Source organism: Sus scrofa, chromosome 16 (genome assembly GCF_054392235.1).
Source record: "Sus scrofa isolate SSC_HxYL_T2T_F1_AM1 chromosome 16, Sscrofa_HxYL_maternal_Yorkshire_Landrace_v2.0, whole genome shotgun sequence".
NCBI classification, from domain to species: Eukaryota; Metazoa; Chordata; class Mammalia; order Artiodactyla; family Suidae; genus Sus; species Sus scrofa.
In genome coordinates this window covers 18,278,638-18,294,695 of record NC_139398.1, presented here as the reverse complement: position 1 = coordinate 18,294,695, position 16,058 = coordinate 18,278,638, and the positions used below count along the sequence as shown (strand labels likewise).

General features: G+C 43.1%; 2 long non-coding RNA genes across 4 annotated transcripts in view; both read right to left on the bottom strand.

Annotated features, from left to right (window-relative positions):
- Positions 1-943: 943 nt before the first annotated feature.
- On the bottom strand, positions 944-7,071 carry LOC146395461 (uncharacterized). Of its 2 annotated transcripts, XR_014830814.1 has the most exons (4): positions 5,360-7,071; positions 3,868-4,000; positions 2,171-2,287; positions 944-1,965 (listed from the first exon to the last, which is right to left on the bottom strand). It is a non-coding gene; the product is annotated as an uncharacterized LOC146395461 (long non-coding RNA). The 2 variants fall into 2 exon arrangements; XR_014830813.1 differs by lacking the exon at positions 5,360-7,071 and having other exon boundaries at positions 3,868-4,758.
- A 3,436-nt stretch (positions 7,072-10,507) lies between these two features.
- Positions 10,508-16,058, bottom strand: part of LOC102167708 (uncharacterized) — a 68,171-nt gene continuing 62,620 nt past the window's right edge. For both annotated transcript variants that reach the window (XR_014830808.1, XR_002339623.2), the window contains one exon: positions 10,508-11,872. This is a non-coding gene — a long non-coding RNA (uncharacterized LOC102167708). The remainder of the gene's footprint in view (positions 11,873-16,058) is intronic.

The following is a 16,058-nucleotide window of genomic DNA, read 5'->3' as shown; positions in this document are numbered from 1 at the left end:
TTTATTGGAGCATAGTTGATTTACAATGTTGTTATCGTTTTCAGGTGTACAGCAAACTGAATCAGTTATACATATACTTTATACATTCTTTGTTCTCATATAGGTTATTACAGAAAATTGAGTAGACCTCCCTGTGCTATACAGGGAGGTCCTTGTTAGTTATCCTTTTTTTTTTTTTTTTTTTTTTTATTATCTTTTTGTCTTTTGTTGTTGTTGTTGTTGTTGCTATTTCTTGGGCCGCTCCCGCGGCATATGGAGATTCCCAGGCTAGGGGTTGAATCGGAGCTGTAGCCACCAGCCTACGCCAGAGCCACAGCAACGCGGGATCCGAGCCGCGTCTGCAACCTACACCACAGCTCACGGCAACGCCGGATCCTTAACCCACTGAGCAAGGGCAGGGACCGAACCCGCAACCTCATGGTTCCTAGTCAGATTCGTTAACCACTGCACCACGACGGGAACTCCTAGTTATCCATTTTATACATAGTCACATGTATGCGTTAATCCCATCCTCCCAATTCATACCGCCCCCCCCACACGGTTTTCCCCTTTGGTAACACTAAGTGTGACTTCAAAATCTGTGATCTGTTTCTATTTTTATAAATAAGTTCATCTGTAACATTTTTATTAGATTCCACGTATAAGTGATACGACATTTGCCTTTCTCTAATTACTTCACTTAGTATGATAATCTCTAGTACCATCTATGTTGCTGCAAATGGCATTGTTGCATTGTTTTTTATGGCAGAGTAGTATTCCACTGTGTTTATGCACCATAGCTTCTTCATCCATTCCTCCGTGGATGGTCATTTAGGTTGCTTCCACGTCTTGGTTATTGTAAACAGTGCTGCATTAGCACTAGAACATTAGCGGACCCACATCTTGATGGGAGGAAAATCTGCCATCTCCCTCTGTCTGCCATCAAAAATCATTTCCACACACATACTGTGAAAAACCATTACTTTAATTGCAATTAACAAATCATTGTGATTTTTTCCAAATCTTTTTTTTAAGGCCAGGGTTCATAAAGTAAGGGGCTCAACACCACAGTTCATGGCAACGCCAGATCCTTAACCATACTGAGCAAGGCTTGGATTGAACCTGAATCCTCATAGATACTAGTTGTGTTTGTTACCCCAGAGCCACTACGGGAACTCCATGTCATTTAAGAGTTTTAAAGACTTTTTTTTTTTAATATCTAGAAGAGTTTTATTTTGTTCTTTTTCAAATATTCCTGATCTCCTTGATAGAATATTGTTTCCTATTCATTTTTTTTCCTTTTACAGCCATACCTACGGCATACAGAATTTCCCAAGCCAGGGGTCAAATCTGAGCTGTAGCCGCCAGCCTACGCCACAGCCACAGCAAGACTGCCAAATCCAAGGCGCATCTGCAACCTACACCCAAGCTCTGGGCAATGTCGGATCCTCAGCCCACTGAGCCAGGCCAGGGATCCAACCCACATCCTCACAGACACTCTTTTGGGTTCTTAACCCACTGAGCCACAAAGGGAACTCTGATAGAGTATTGCTTCTTTTTTGCCATGTTTCCCATGTATTTGCTTATTTCGGTCTTTACGTGCTTTAAACATGCTCCTCGAGTCTCCAGATGATGATTCCGTTGTCTGGAGTTCTTTGCCATTTAATTCTGCTGGTGGTTTCATCTGCTGACATCAGTTCATACAGAATGCTCCCTCACAGGCTGTGGAGTTCAGGATGGTAGGCTCATTTTCAGGGGGATTTGCCTATGACAAACCAGCACTGCCTTGTTCCAGAGTTACAGAAGTATTTATTCCTCTCAAAGCTTTGAAGCGTATCACCAGCCGGAGACCATGTCTTATGTTAATTTCTTGCCTGGGAGCCCCTTGACCATGCTGGTAGTCTAAATTCAATCCCAAATCCACATGACAGGAGGGCTGTGGTAATAATTTCTTAGGGGTCTTTTACTGTGGTCAGCTTCAGCATCCTAACCATTTTAAAGTGTACAATTTAGTACATTCACAGTATAATGCGACCATCACCACGGTCTGGTTCTAGAACACTTTCATCGCCCTGAGAGGAAATCTGGTACCCATTAGTCCCCATCCCCCCTCCTCCCAGTCCCTGGCAGCCACTGAACTGCTTTCTAGAAGACTGAGTGCAGCCTAAGACAGACAGAATCTCGTCATCACCTTTGGCCGCGGGAAGAATTGTTTCCAGCTTCTCAGATTTATGTAAGGGTCTTGTTTTTATCTCCCCTCTTTTGCTGGCCCAGGGCCTCATCTCTGTCCAAGCTGCTGCTGTAAGCCCTTTGGACCAAGAAAAAAAAAAAAAAACCTTCTTAATATAAATGCTGAGTTTTGGGCTGTGCGCAGATGTCTGAATAATCCAGACACAAAAATCTCTACCCTCATGGGACTTACTTTTTAGAAGGAGCAGGGAAGAAAACAATAAGCAAATTATAAAGGAAATGAAAGGTAAGGTGTAGGCAGGGGTGGGGGGCAATAGAAGGTGAGACAGAGAAAGTGGGGGTCTGAGGGATCGAAGTGCTTGTGGGCCGTTATGAGAAGTCAGGCTTTTCTTCTGAGAAGATGAAAGAGTAACACGATATGACTGACATGATAAGAGGATCGTTATGGCTGGTGCATCAAGATGAACCTACAAGGATGGACCTGTCAGAACACGACTGCGATAAATGACTCCCAGGAGAAATGACGGTGGATGGGACGATGGGAGCAGCAGCAGCAGAGTGGCAAGAAGTGGCTGGAGTTTCACTTTATGTTGAAAACCGAGCCTGCAGGGTCTCCTAACAGATTAGTTGTATCATGTGAGAGAGTCATCGAGGATGGTAGAGCAGGCAAAATAATGGTCCACCAAAGAGGCCGACATCCTAATTCCTGAGCCTGAGAAGACACTGGGTGGCAGGGTAGGGGGAAATGAATTCCAGTTCCAGATAGAATTTGGGTTGCTAATCAGATGACCTGAAAATGAAGAGATTATCCTGGATGATCTGAGTGAACGCAATGTAACCACCAAAGTTCTTAAAAGTAGACAAGGGAGGTAACAGAGGGAGAACCAGAGAGGTGCAGCTTGAGAAAGACTTGGCCCAAAATTGCTGATTTTGAAGATGGAGGAATGGGACCATGTGCCAGAAATGCAGGCAGCCTCTAGAAGCTAGAAAAAGCAAGAAGGCAGGTTCTCTTCTAGAGCCTCCTGAAGGAGCATAGTCCTGCCAACACCTGGATTATAGCCTGGTAACACCTATGTTGGACTTCTAATCTAAACAATGTATAATAAATTTGTGTCATTGTTGTGTTTCCATTGCGTTTTTTAAATTTCATTCTTTTAAAAAAATTTTTTCTATTTTTAGGAGTTCCCTTTGTGGCTCAGTGGTTAACGAACCCAACTAGGATCCACAAGGATGTGGGTTTGATCCCTGGACTCACTCGTGAGTTAAGGATCCAGCATTGCCTTGAGCTGTGATGTAGGTTGAAGCTGCTGCTGTAGCTTCAATTCAATCTCTAGCCTGGGAACTTCCATATGCTGCAGGTGCAGCCCTAAAAAAGCAAAAAAAATTAAAATAAAATAAAATAAAAATAAAAATTCTATTTTTGTGCAATTTTTAAAGGTTATTTCCATTTATAGTTATTGCAAAATGTTGGCTATGTTCCCCATGTTGTACCAGACATCCTTGAGCCCATCTTATACTGGATAATTTGTACCCCTACTGCCCTACCCCCAGATGATTGCCACGCCCTCCCCGCCACTGGTAAGCACTAGTTTGTTCTCTATATCTGTGAGTCTGATTCTCTTATGTTAAATTTAGTGGTTCGTTCTAGTTTTTTAGATGTCATATATGTGATATCATACAGTATTTATCTCTATTTACCTGAACTTATTTCACCTAGCATAATGCTCCCCAAGTCCATCCATGTTGCTGCAAATGGCAAAATTTTTATTCTTTTATATGGCTGGGTAATATTCCATTGTATATTTATACCACAGCTTCTTTATCCACGCATCTGTTGATGGACAAATTTGTTGTTTTAAGCAGTCATCATAAACCAGTACAGATGATGCCAAAGTTTTGTCCTGAACAAGTAGGAGTACAGAGTTATCATTTGGTGACACAGGGAAGACAGTAGGTGGAACAAGTTTAGGAGCAAGAATAATGAGTTCCATTTTGATTAAATTATAGTCCTGGAGAAAATCTGGCACATCAGCATCAGGTGATGTGTGTGTCTATTTATTACTGTATAAGAGTGAAAATTTAACACCTCCCAAATGTCCACTGACCAGAGAATGAATAAATGGTCCAGTCATAGCATGGAATATCACACAGACACAAAGTGAATGAGCTATGTCTTTAACAACACGCATGAACTTTAGTTATATATTTAAAAGAATAATATTCCTTTATGTGCATCAAACACCAAATAATTTTTTCAATGTCCCCAACTTGATTGTTAGACTGCTACACTCTTCCTCTATCACCAAGCACAGCTGCAGAGTCAGCTCGTGGGTTCACCTGCCTGGTTTTAAGTTCTTTCTATGATTTTGGCCCAAGAGGATTTTCAGTACTGTCTTAACATCTCAGTTACATAAAAGGATGTTGTAACATTTGGTCTGGCCTTTCTAGATATCTCACATGGAGGATTTTCCAATTAGCTGTTCTTCTTGATTAGCTTATCAAAAATTTATAGGCCTAACATCTTAATTAATAAATCAGCATTTCCAGATCTGTGTCCAAAGCACTGCTATGTTTTTAAAGCTTTATGTAAGATATGGAGTTCCCATCGTGGCACAGCAGAAACGAATCCAACTAGGAACCATGAGGTTGAGGGTTCGATCCCTGGCCTCGATCAGTGGGTTAAGGATCCAGCATTGCCATTCGCTGTGGTGTAGGTTGCAGACACTGCTTGGTTCCCATGTTGCTGTGGCTGTGGCCATGGCCGTGGCCGGCAACTGTAGCTCCAATTAGAATCCTAGACTGGGAACCTCCATATGCCGTGAGTGCGGCCCTAAGAAGCAAAAAAAAAAAAAAAAAAAGCCTCTATGGATGATAATAAAACAAACAAAAAAAAGGTAAACACTTAATAAATCACTAATTGAATAAGAGGGAGGAGTCTGTCCTAGCTCAATCCTAAATTATATCTAATCCTGAGGTTGAGAACTGCATGAGCCCATCTGGGCCAGACCCACCAGATATCTGTTTGCATGAGAGGCTAAAAGGCCCCAGGGATATAATGCAGCCCAAAGGAAGAAAGAACCAGGTACAAGACTGATCCCAAGTAGCATTCAACAGTGAATCAGGCCTGTGTGGAAAGACAAGAATCAGACACACCAAGTTCAAATCCTCTATGATCTTGGACTTCACTTACCTCTTTTTGTCTCAGCTTTCTCACTTGGAAAATGGAGATACTGGTAGTACCATCTCTTGGGGCTTCTGTACATACAACATGAGGCCATATTTGTAGTGTTATTCCCATAGTACCTGGAGCACACTATGTGCTTAATAAGCATTAAATTTTCAAATTAAAATGGGCATCGCCCTTTCACTAAAAGCTCTGGTTCTCTGGTAGAGTTGGAGCAGCATACAAAAGGGGACAGAAGCTGAAAAGGGGACGGAGGGAGTCACCCCTAAGTGGCTGAGCTTCCCAGTTCTGGCACTTCTGGGATTGCATGGCAGACACCCAGGTAATGCCTGGTTTAAAAAAAAAAAAAAAAAAAAAAGGCCTAGAGTGTCAAGTGGAGGCCTCATCACAGAAGCAAAGACAGCAACATTCAAGTTGCACAGAGAAACCTTCCCAGAGATTTGCTTTCAATCCCAATGTGAGTACCATCCAGACAAGTATAGAGCTGAGTCTTGCTCTCAAAATAAGCACTGTATCAAACTATTCCACAGGAATAGCTCTCTTAAAGCTCTGGGTTCTCCCAAATCCATTGACATGCTGGTAAACCAGCTCTCACAAGATGAAAAAGCCCTGACTTAACAGCGTTTGCCAATTTCCGTGGTGTAAATTCTCCTACTGCAGCTGATACCCTGGTGCTGACACTGAGCACTGCCTGGGAGAGAGCCGAGCTCATCTGGCTGTCATGCTCTCCAGCACACCCCTGCTTCATCGACAGGGCATCTAAAAGCCAAGTGCAATGACAGACACCTTGTAGCATTTAAGAGATTATGCTGTCCCTGGAGAAGGAATATTCCTAAACATGACTTAGCTCCTCTGTATCCAAAAACTGCTGTGTACGTAATGTATACTCCCAGCCTGGCGGGGACATTTACTGCCCACAAGGGGAATGTCATAAATAGTCCTCACATCAGCCTGTCTGTAGACTACTTGATGGTACTTTGTTCCCCTCCTTTATTATAGCCCTTGTGCCTTCATGGGAAAGGGAATATTTTTAAGGTGCTCCTGGGAAAGCAGTTTACAATGCTGTCAAGTGAAAGAGTTATTGTGATGTAGGGTTCCAGCTGTGGGAGTTATACCTGAAACTTGAACTATATAAAAGAAAAGTCTGTCACGGGGCTTTTTTTTTTATTTTAACTGAGTTTTACTTAGAATAAAGACTCATAAGAATGATCCTAGCTGAAAATGTTGAAACTATGAAAAACACCCATCACCATGCATCAGAATTCTCTTTACGGCAATTAAAACACAGATTTCTGAGCCCAATCCTCTGAGTTTCTGATTCAGTGGCTCTGGGACCACTAAGTTAGTGCATTTCTAACAAGTTCCCAGGTGATGCCGATACTGCTGGTCTAGGGGGTCACATTCAGACACATAAGATTCCTTAGACTTGGGATCACTCCTGAACAAGTCATTGATAGCTGGTATTTTGAAATTAATCACATCCCCCACCAAAACAGAAGTCCCCTGTTAAACAATAAAAATTTTCAAATCTATGTTTGGACTGAAATGAGACTTCCAGAAGACTGATGAAAACATGAGCCTGAGGTTTTAAATCAAATTTCTTGTAGGCGTTTTAAGGTGATGTTTGTTTCTTTTGCTCCCCACTAATAGTAGTTATCCCATTTTCAGTCGCAGTCAACAGAAAGGTTCCACAGCTTGCCTGAGACTGCACAGCCAAGGAACATTATCTTCCCAAGAGAGCTTTCTCCTTTCTGTCTCTCTCCAGGGCCCAGAACACAGATGATGTACAAAAAATGCACGTGGACTTGTGAAATCGTGGCGGGGAAGGACGATGACTCTTCAAGGTTGTCAACGGGAGTCAGAACAAGGCCCTCCTATTTCTGTATTATTTTAGCCATGCTGTGAAATCCCCAACTTCCCTTTTCTTAGGATGAAGTTGTTCTGTGTACAAAGGTGGTTGGTTTCCTAGCCTATGCCTGGGAGAGACTAAAACAAAAACCTCAAATGCTAATTTTAACAGCTGGTGTCAGCAGGATGTGAAGGTCATTGTTTTAAAAATCACATCTCCCAACAGAGAAAAATAATCTTGAAGTGTTTTGTTTTGGATTTTCTGTCTCACAATACTCTTACCTCCTTTTCTAACCAGGCTGGAAACTTATTTCAGACTTCGTATTTTTTTTTTTCTTTCTGAGTTATTGCTTTTTATCAATAACCTTGGATCAGATCAAGATCCATTACTTGCTTCTTAATTTTACACATATTAGGCATGATTGTTAAGTGGGGTTTCCCTGTCAGGTTTCAGGAGCATTTGGCAAATGCCACCCAGCCATCCCCTCACTGCAGTTTCACTGTCCAGCCTCAAAAGGGACCCCTGAGCGAGTGGGAGCAGGTCTGCATGGGCAGCCGACTGTGCCTCTTTATAGGTCATGTTCATTCCTGCCTTTGTCCTACAAGCTAGCCAGACGGCCCAGGTTTGGTTTTCTGGGTTTGGTTGTATTGTTTTTCTTTTTCTCCTGCTGGTCTGATAGCTTTCAGGGTTGGTGATCAACAGGCATTTTAAAAATGAGATGTGTTCAGTGGCCTTAGGGGTGAGTAACAGCTCAGCAGCCCAATCCTTGGTGCATCACTGGCCGGCAGGCCTCGGGGTGGGTGGTCCCTTGGGGGCGGCACAGAGCAGCATGGGACTTCGGGCCTCATTCTATCCTCTGTTTAATGAGAAGCAATTTCTTTCTGTAAAAAAAATGTGTTGTTTCTACAACCTGGGATTTTATATAATAGCTAATATTGCTAAAAACTGCTATTTCTTCAGCTTCCCTGACCTGTCAGCCAATGTGCTAAGCATCTGACAGCCACCCTGGGAGGAAGGTATTATCATTCTGTCACATTTTATATATATACATATATACATACATATACATATATGTGGACATATATACACACATATATACATGTACATATATACATATATATACACACATATATACATATATATATATAAAGCTTATTAAACTACAGATGATGATGATGATAATGATTATTCTGGCCATACTCTACAAAAGTTCCCCAGCCAGGGACTGTGAACCCACACCCTAGCAGTAACCAGAGCCATAGCAGGGACAATACCAGATCCCTTAACCCACTGAGCCACCAGGGAACTCTGAAACTAGAGCCTAGAGAAGCTGGCAATGTGCTGTATTAGACAAATGATGGCCAGTTCTATTGTCTTCACATAATAGCTGATGCGTATTGTCTCGTCACCTCTAGCTGCTATAACCAAACACCACAGACAGGACAGCTTAAACAGTAGACATTTTACTTCTCACTTCCGGAGACTGGGAAGCCCGAGATCAAGGTGTGACTGATTCAATATTTAATGAGGCCCCTCTTCTTTTTTTTTTTGTCTTTTGTCTTTCGTCTTTTCAGGGCCCACCCGAGGCATATGGAGGTCCCAGGCTAGGGGTCTAATCGGAGCTACAGCTGCCGGCCTACGCACAGCCACAGCAACACGGGATCCGAGCTGCATCTGCGGCCTACACCACAGCTCACAGCAATGCCAGATCCTTAACCCACTGAGCGAGGCCAGGGATCGGACCCACAACCTCATGGTTCCTAGTTGGATTCGTTAACCACTGAGCCACAATGGGAACTCCAAGGCCCCTCTTCTTGATTTGCAGACTGCCACCTTCTCACCCTGTCCTTAAATGGAAGAGGAAAAAAAAAATGGAGTTCCTGTTGTGGCTCAGCAGTAATGAACCTGAGTAGGATCCATGAGAACAAAGGTTCAATCCCTGGCCCTGCTCAGTGGGTTAAGGATCCGGCGTTGCTGTGAGTTGTGGTGTAGGCCGGCAGCTGCAGCTCCAATTTGACCCCTAGCTTGGGAACTTCCATATGCCATGGGTGCGGCCCTAAAAAGACAACCTCCCTCCACCCACCCCTGGCAATCTCTGGTCTTTCTTCCTCTTCTTATAAGGACACTAAGCCCCATCATGGGGACCCCACTGTCATAAACTCATCTAAACCTAATGACCTTGAAAATGTCCCATCTCTACCACATTGGAGGCTAGGGTTTCAACATATTAATTTTGGGGGACACAATATTTATTGACTTATTTATGTTAATCCCTCTATGTATCTTACCTCCTAAGGATCCTCACAACAGGCCTAAGGGGACAATACTACTATCATCTCCATTGTGCACATGATGAGATAGCACAGAGAGGTTAAGCAAGCTGTTTCAGGTCACACAGCTAGGAAAGTGCAGAGCTGGGACACAGACCCAGGCAGCCAGCTCCAGAGACTACACCTCACTACTGGGCCACAGTGACCTCATTATATACATATATTTAGAATTGCTTCCCCTGATGATACCATCTCAGCTCCTCCCCAGAACTCCAGGGTCAGGGGAAAATCTGTGTCACCGACAAAGACACAGTGACTGGCAGGTCAAGATGTGGGTTCTAGTTCTAGAACTTTCTCTGTCTCCCTATGTGACTTGGATCCTACTTCTTTTATGAAATGGGGGAGCTATGAATACTGCTAAGCTGGTGCTCAGTTTTAATCTGCGTTTCTCTGCTTATGTCCTTCCACGCAGCAAGCCCTCTGTTGAGCTCTGAGAGCATGCTCACTAGCGCTTATAGTGTGAGAGAATCCCGCTGAAATCCTGGGGCTTGCCAGGTGCTGAGCTGTATCCTTTTTTATTTTTATTTTTTGTATTTTTAGAGCCACACCCGTGGCATGTGGAGGTTCCCAGGCTAGGGGGCAAATCAGAGCTGTAGCTGCCAGCCTACACCACAGCCACAGCAACGCGGGATCCGAGCTGCGTCTGCCAACTACACCATAGCTCATGGCAATGCCGGATCCTTAACCTACGAGCAAGGCCAGAGATCGAATCTGCATCCTCATGAATCCTAGTCAGATTCGTTTCTGCTGTGCCATGATGGGAAATCCCTAGCTGTCTCTTAATAACGATTCTCCCAGGATCCTCCCCCAGAAACCGCATCTTCATCCAGACCCCTCAACAGAAGCACATGGCCTCAGTTCCTTCTGTGGGTAGTAGACACTCCCCAACCAAATACACACATACACACACCCACAGGCTCAGAGGACCCTGCCCTTGGGCAATGCTCTGCCATCTGTGTCTTAAATTCTTAGCAATTTTTGAATAAGGGACCCTAATTTTTATCATGCCATGGACCCTCCAACCCCTGGAGCTGGTCCCAACCCCACTCATGGATGGCATTTGTCCTCCAGGTCCACAGTCCAGTTCTCTTAGAATGGTGCTCACTCATTTTAAATGGTGCGCACTCATTTTAAAATGCCATCATTTTTAAAGACAGTATGACCCAGAAGTGGCATGAGATGTGTCCAAGTCCCATAGGAAGATAGAGAAAGTACTAGCACAAAAACCCAGGCTTCCAGCTCCCAGTCCATTTTTGTCTTTCTTGTCCTTGACACAAATTTCCCTACTGATGCTAGAGTTCTGGGGAGGTATCACAGGAGAAGCAGTTCTTAATATGAGGACACTGTGACCCAGTGGTTAGGTGTGTGCTGGCTGCCTGGATCTGTGTTCCAGCTCTGCACTTGCCTAGCTGTGTGACCTGGAGCAGGTTACTTAACCTCTCTGTGTTTCCATCTCATCTTCTTTACAAAGGAGGTGACAACAGTATTTTCCTCCTAGGGTCTTCTGAGGATCATTCCAGTAAAACAGGACTTTTTTTTTTTTTTTTTTTTTTTTTTTTTTTTTTTTTTTGGTCTTTTTGCTATTTCTTTGGGCTGCTCCCGCGGCATATGGAGGTTCCCAGGCTAGGGGTCGAATCGGAGCTGTAGCCACCGGCCTACGCCAGAGCCACAGCAACGCAGGATCCGAGCCGCGTCTGCAACCTACACCACAGCTCACGGCAACGCCGGATTGTTAACCCACTGAGCAAGGGCAGGGACCGAACCCACAGCCTCATGGCTCCTAGTCGGATTCGTTAACCACTGCGCCACGACGGGAACTCCAAAACAGGACCTTTTAATCAGTAATTATAGTTTCTTAGAGTTCCTGCTGTGGTGCAACAGGATTGGTGGCATCTTGGGAGTGTTGGGACACAGGTTCGATCCCCTGCCCTCACAGTGGGTTAAGGATCCAGAGTTGCCACAGCTGCAGCTTAGGTCACAACTGCAGCTCAGATCTGAGCTCTGACCCAGAAAAAAATATAATTGTGTGCATAGATGAAAAAATATAGTTGATTCTTTCTCCATTTTTTTCTGCTCTGAAAAAAAAGGGGGGGAGGGGACGTAATAGGACTGAATGTTCTGGTTTTCCTCGGAGAGAAGTTGATGAGATTTTAGGTCATTAGGATTGGCTCGGGGAATGCTAAGATACTAACTAAAGAAATTAGGGTAGGTAGCTAATTAAAGTCTAGAACACTAAATAGGGATCAGGTCACACGGGAAGTTCCAATTCTCAGCATCCCACAGGGTCCTGAATCTTCTGGAAATACCTCCAGGAAAGGACAAGCCAGAAGAATCCTAACCCTAAAGAAGGAAAAAAAAAAAATCAAGCTTAAATTAAAGAGATTAACCACCGTTAGCACTGTGTACACTAAGGTATTAGTACTTAGGCAATTATGCGAATGGTGACTTTAAAGTCATGATTAATATATACATGCATCCTTTTCAATGTGACAAGTCACAGACTCTTAGAAATGACTTTTAAAACCAAAGTAGGGCATAAGGAGGAACGGTTGCACAACACTGTGAATTTACTTAATGCCCTTGAATTGTACACATCTGAAATGGCTAAAACGGTTAAAAAGTAGAAGTCCCATCTGTTCACAGGAGTCCTCCCTACAGCAGCTCCCCCATTGGAACCTCCACAAGCCCCAGGCACATATTCTACTCATGGTCAAAGGGGCAGTTCTGCAGTCCTGAGTGAATGAAAACCAAACCCAGAAAATATTCTTAGGGCTTCAACTTTGCAACAAACACTTCCTGCTACTCCTCTTCTGAATTTCTGGATGAAGTTTTAACTGGGGAGTATCCTGAGACAGCAAGATGAGGTGTTTCTAAAAGGTTTATAATTTGCCATTATTGAGCCGGATCAGTCAGGATTTTTCTCAATGCAGTGCACACAAAACAAAGCAAAGGATACGTAGATCGCTGAGGCTGACAACTGCCAAGGTCGTTCTTGAGTTCCCAGTTCACATTTGTGGGGATCAAAATTTTATTATTTGTTGCTTTTACATATAGTTGTCATAAGTCTTACATGATATCTTGGGATGGAAATGCTATAAAATTTGGTTGTGATGACTGTTGTACAACTATAAATGTAATAAAATTCATGAGTAATTTTTTTAAAAAGTCTTACATGATATCACATTAATTTCCCCCCTTTCTAGACATCCTATTTCATTTTCAGTTTTTAAATGCACACGTTGTAAATTTTTAAATGTCTAACTGCCGTTCTCAGAAGTGAGGTAAATCAGCACCCCATTCCAGGCTGTCTCCTTCTGCTATTCTCTGGAGACAGACCACTACCTTGTTTAAAAAGTGAGCATTATATCAAAGAATATCATTTCAGGCATCACCTTTCCCCATAAGACATAACTACAGCCTCCAAATTCAGCATAACAAGAAGATCAACCAAGTTTGATTGATCCCTGGAGGTTGATTGATCAATTATTTTTCCCCACGACTTATTCCAAATTGGACTTTTCACTGTCAACGAAGACACTTTTGAGAGATAGTCATGAATTTTTCCTGGCATCCTTATTCATTGCAACATATAACTCAAATATGCTCAACCTCTGGGCCATGGGACTACAGCCCCCCCCCCCAATTATACACAAAATATTGTATGGGGCAACTTTCTCTGGGAAAAGAGTCTATAGTTTCACCAGATTCTAAAAAGCCGTGGTAGGAGTTCCCGCTGTGGTACAGTGGAAACGAATCCGACTAGCATCAGTGGGTCGGGTATCTAGCATTACTGTGAGCTGTGGTGTAGTTCGCAGATGTGGCTCAGATCCTGGGTTGCTGTGGCTGTGGCGTAGGCCAGCAGCTGTAGCTCCGATTCGACCCCTACCCTGGGAACTTCCAAATGCCATGGGTACGGCCCTAAAAAATAAATAAATAAATAAATAAATAAATAAATAAATAAATAAATAAATAAATAAATAAATGAATAAATGAATAAAGCAAGCACTGGTAAACCAAAAACTTAGGAATCAGTTTGAATGAGAATATCATCGCTCACACATAGCCAAGAGCAACATCACTTTTTAGAATTTCCTCTTGGACCTCATCATTCCAAACTGAATAGGGGTGAAGATTTTCTGGGTAAATGATGGGAGGCCCAGCCCACCAATGTGTCTTGTTGGGTTGGAGCCTCCTTGGAGCCCCTTTATCAGTTGGACAAGATGTTTCTGTTTAACCAGCCCTTGCTCTAGCAAATAGGAAATGAATCGTTCAGGAAAAACGAAGCTCTTTAAGAGCCCTGAATTGATGAACAGTTTCAGATAAGTCTCATTTTCCAGAAATCCCATGCCTGGACATATGCCCAGAGAAACCATAATTTGAAAAGATAAATGCACTCCAATATTCATTGCAGCACTATTTACAATAGCCAAGCTATGGAAGCAACCTAAACGTCCATCAACAGAGGACTGGATAAAGATGATGTGATACATATGTACAATGGAGTATTACTCAGCCATAAAAAAGAATGAAATAATGCCACTTGCAGCAACATGGATGGACCTAGAAATGATCATACTAAGAAGGTCAGGCAGAGAAAGACAAATGTCATATGATGTCACATATGTGGAATCTAATAAAAATGATAAAAATAGGAGTTCCCATTGTGGTTCAGCAGGTTAAGAACACAACTTTGTCTCTGTGAGGATGTGGGTTCGATCCCTGACCTTGCTCATTGGGCTAAGGATCTGGCATTGCCATAAGCTGAAGCATAGGTTGCAGATGCAGCTCAGATCCAGTGTTGCTGTGGCTATGGCATAGGCTGGCAGCTGCAGCCCTGATTTGACCCCTAGCCAGAGAACTTCCGTATGCCACAAGTGTGGCATTTTTAAAATGACACAAATGAACTTATTTACAAAATAGAAACAAACTCACAGATTTCAGATTTCAAAACCAAACTTAGAGTTACCATAGGGGAAATCATGGAGGGGGGGTAGGAATTAGGAGGATGGGAACAACATACACACACTACTGTACAAAAAAGATAATTAACAAGAACCTTCTGTACAACACAGGGAAATCTACTCAATACTTTGTAATAAACATACAGGAAAAAAGAATGGATCTATGCATATGGGAAACTGATTCACCTTGCTGTACACCTGAAACAAATACAAGGTCGCTAGTCAATTATATCCAATAAAATTCTTAAAAAGCAAGAGTCATTTTGTGGTAAGTGGATGCCTCAGTAAGAAACCACTTAACAGAAGCCTGTTCATCTAGGAGTTAGAGGGCTGAGATAGGTTTCAATTTCCATCAGTCCCTGACTCAGATGCATCATCTGTGCGGTGGGACTCCCACCCACTTCCTCCACAACCACGAACCATCTCCACAACTTATCTCTTAGCCCTGAAACTTGATAGTCATCAAAGCCAATCTTAAAAGGGGAAAAAGATTGCAAAAGGACTGCTGTAGAATCAGCACCTGGAAGGCAGGAGTCAGCACTGGAGAGCAGGAATTTGAGATGGGTGGTTTTTCTCCTGAAATTCCTATGTTGAAACTCTATTCCCCAGTGCGATGGCTTTTGGGGAGGGGGACTTTTGGGAGGTAATTATGTCATGAGGGTAGAGCCTTCTTTATAAGATTAATACTTTTATGATGAGAGACATGAGAGAGCTGGCTTTTCTCTCTGCACTTTGCTGCTAGAGTAAACAGCAAGAGGACAGCCATCTCCAGACCAGAAGAGGGTTCTCAACCATTCTGGCAACCTGACCTCAAAATTCCCAGCCTTCCAAACTGTGAAAAAAAAGGAGTTCCCTGGTGGCTCAGCAGGTTCAGGATCTGATGTTGTCACTGCTGGCTAGAGCTGTCAATCCCTGACCTGGGAATCTCCACATGCCACAGGGGTGGCCAAAAGACAAAAATTAAAAATTAAAAAAGAGGAATTGTGAGAAATAAATTTCTGTATTTAAGCCACCCAATTTCTGTTATGGTATTCTGCTATGGCAGCTCAAACCCACTAAGACGGTGGTTTAGAAAAGCCTGGACGTCTCTCTTTTGGCATCAGCTACTGGAATCCAGACTCTTGCAAAAGATGGACTGAGTCCAGGCCTGGAGCCTGAGAAAAGAACGCTAACCCTGCTGGTTGAGATTAAGGATTCCCACTATCTCCTACTCTTTCTTGTCTATTTTTCTCCCTCCTATTTTTTGAAGGTAAAATGTATTATAATTTATTTTATATGACGTCAACATGGACGTTCCCAGGCCAGGAATCAAATCTGAGCCACAGCAGCAACCTATGCCACAGCTGTGCCAACACCTTTTAACCCACTGTGCCAAGCTGGGATTCAAACCCACGCCTCAGCAGCCACCCAAGTGGCTGCAGTCAGATTCTTAAGCCACTTCTCCACAGCAGGAACTCTTCTTGCTCCCTTTTAAATATTATAAGTACCCTGTGGGTTTAAATCCTGGTTCCAATTCTTTTACTTACTGTCATTCAGTTTCTCTGGGCCTTTTATTTCTTCAACTG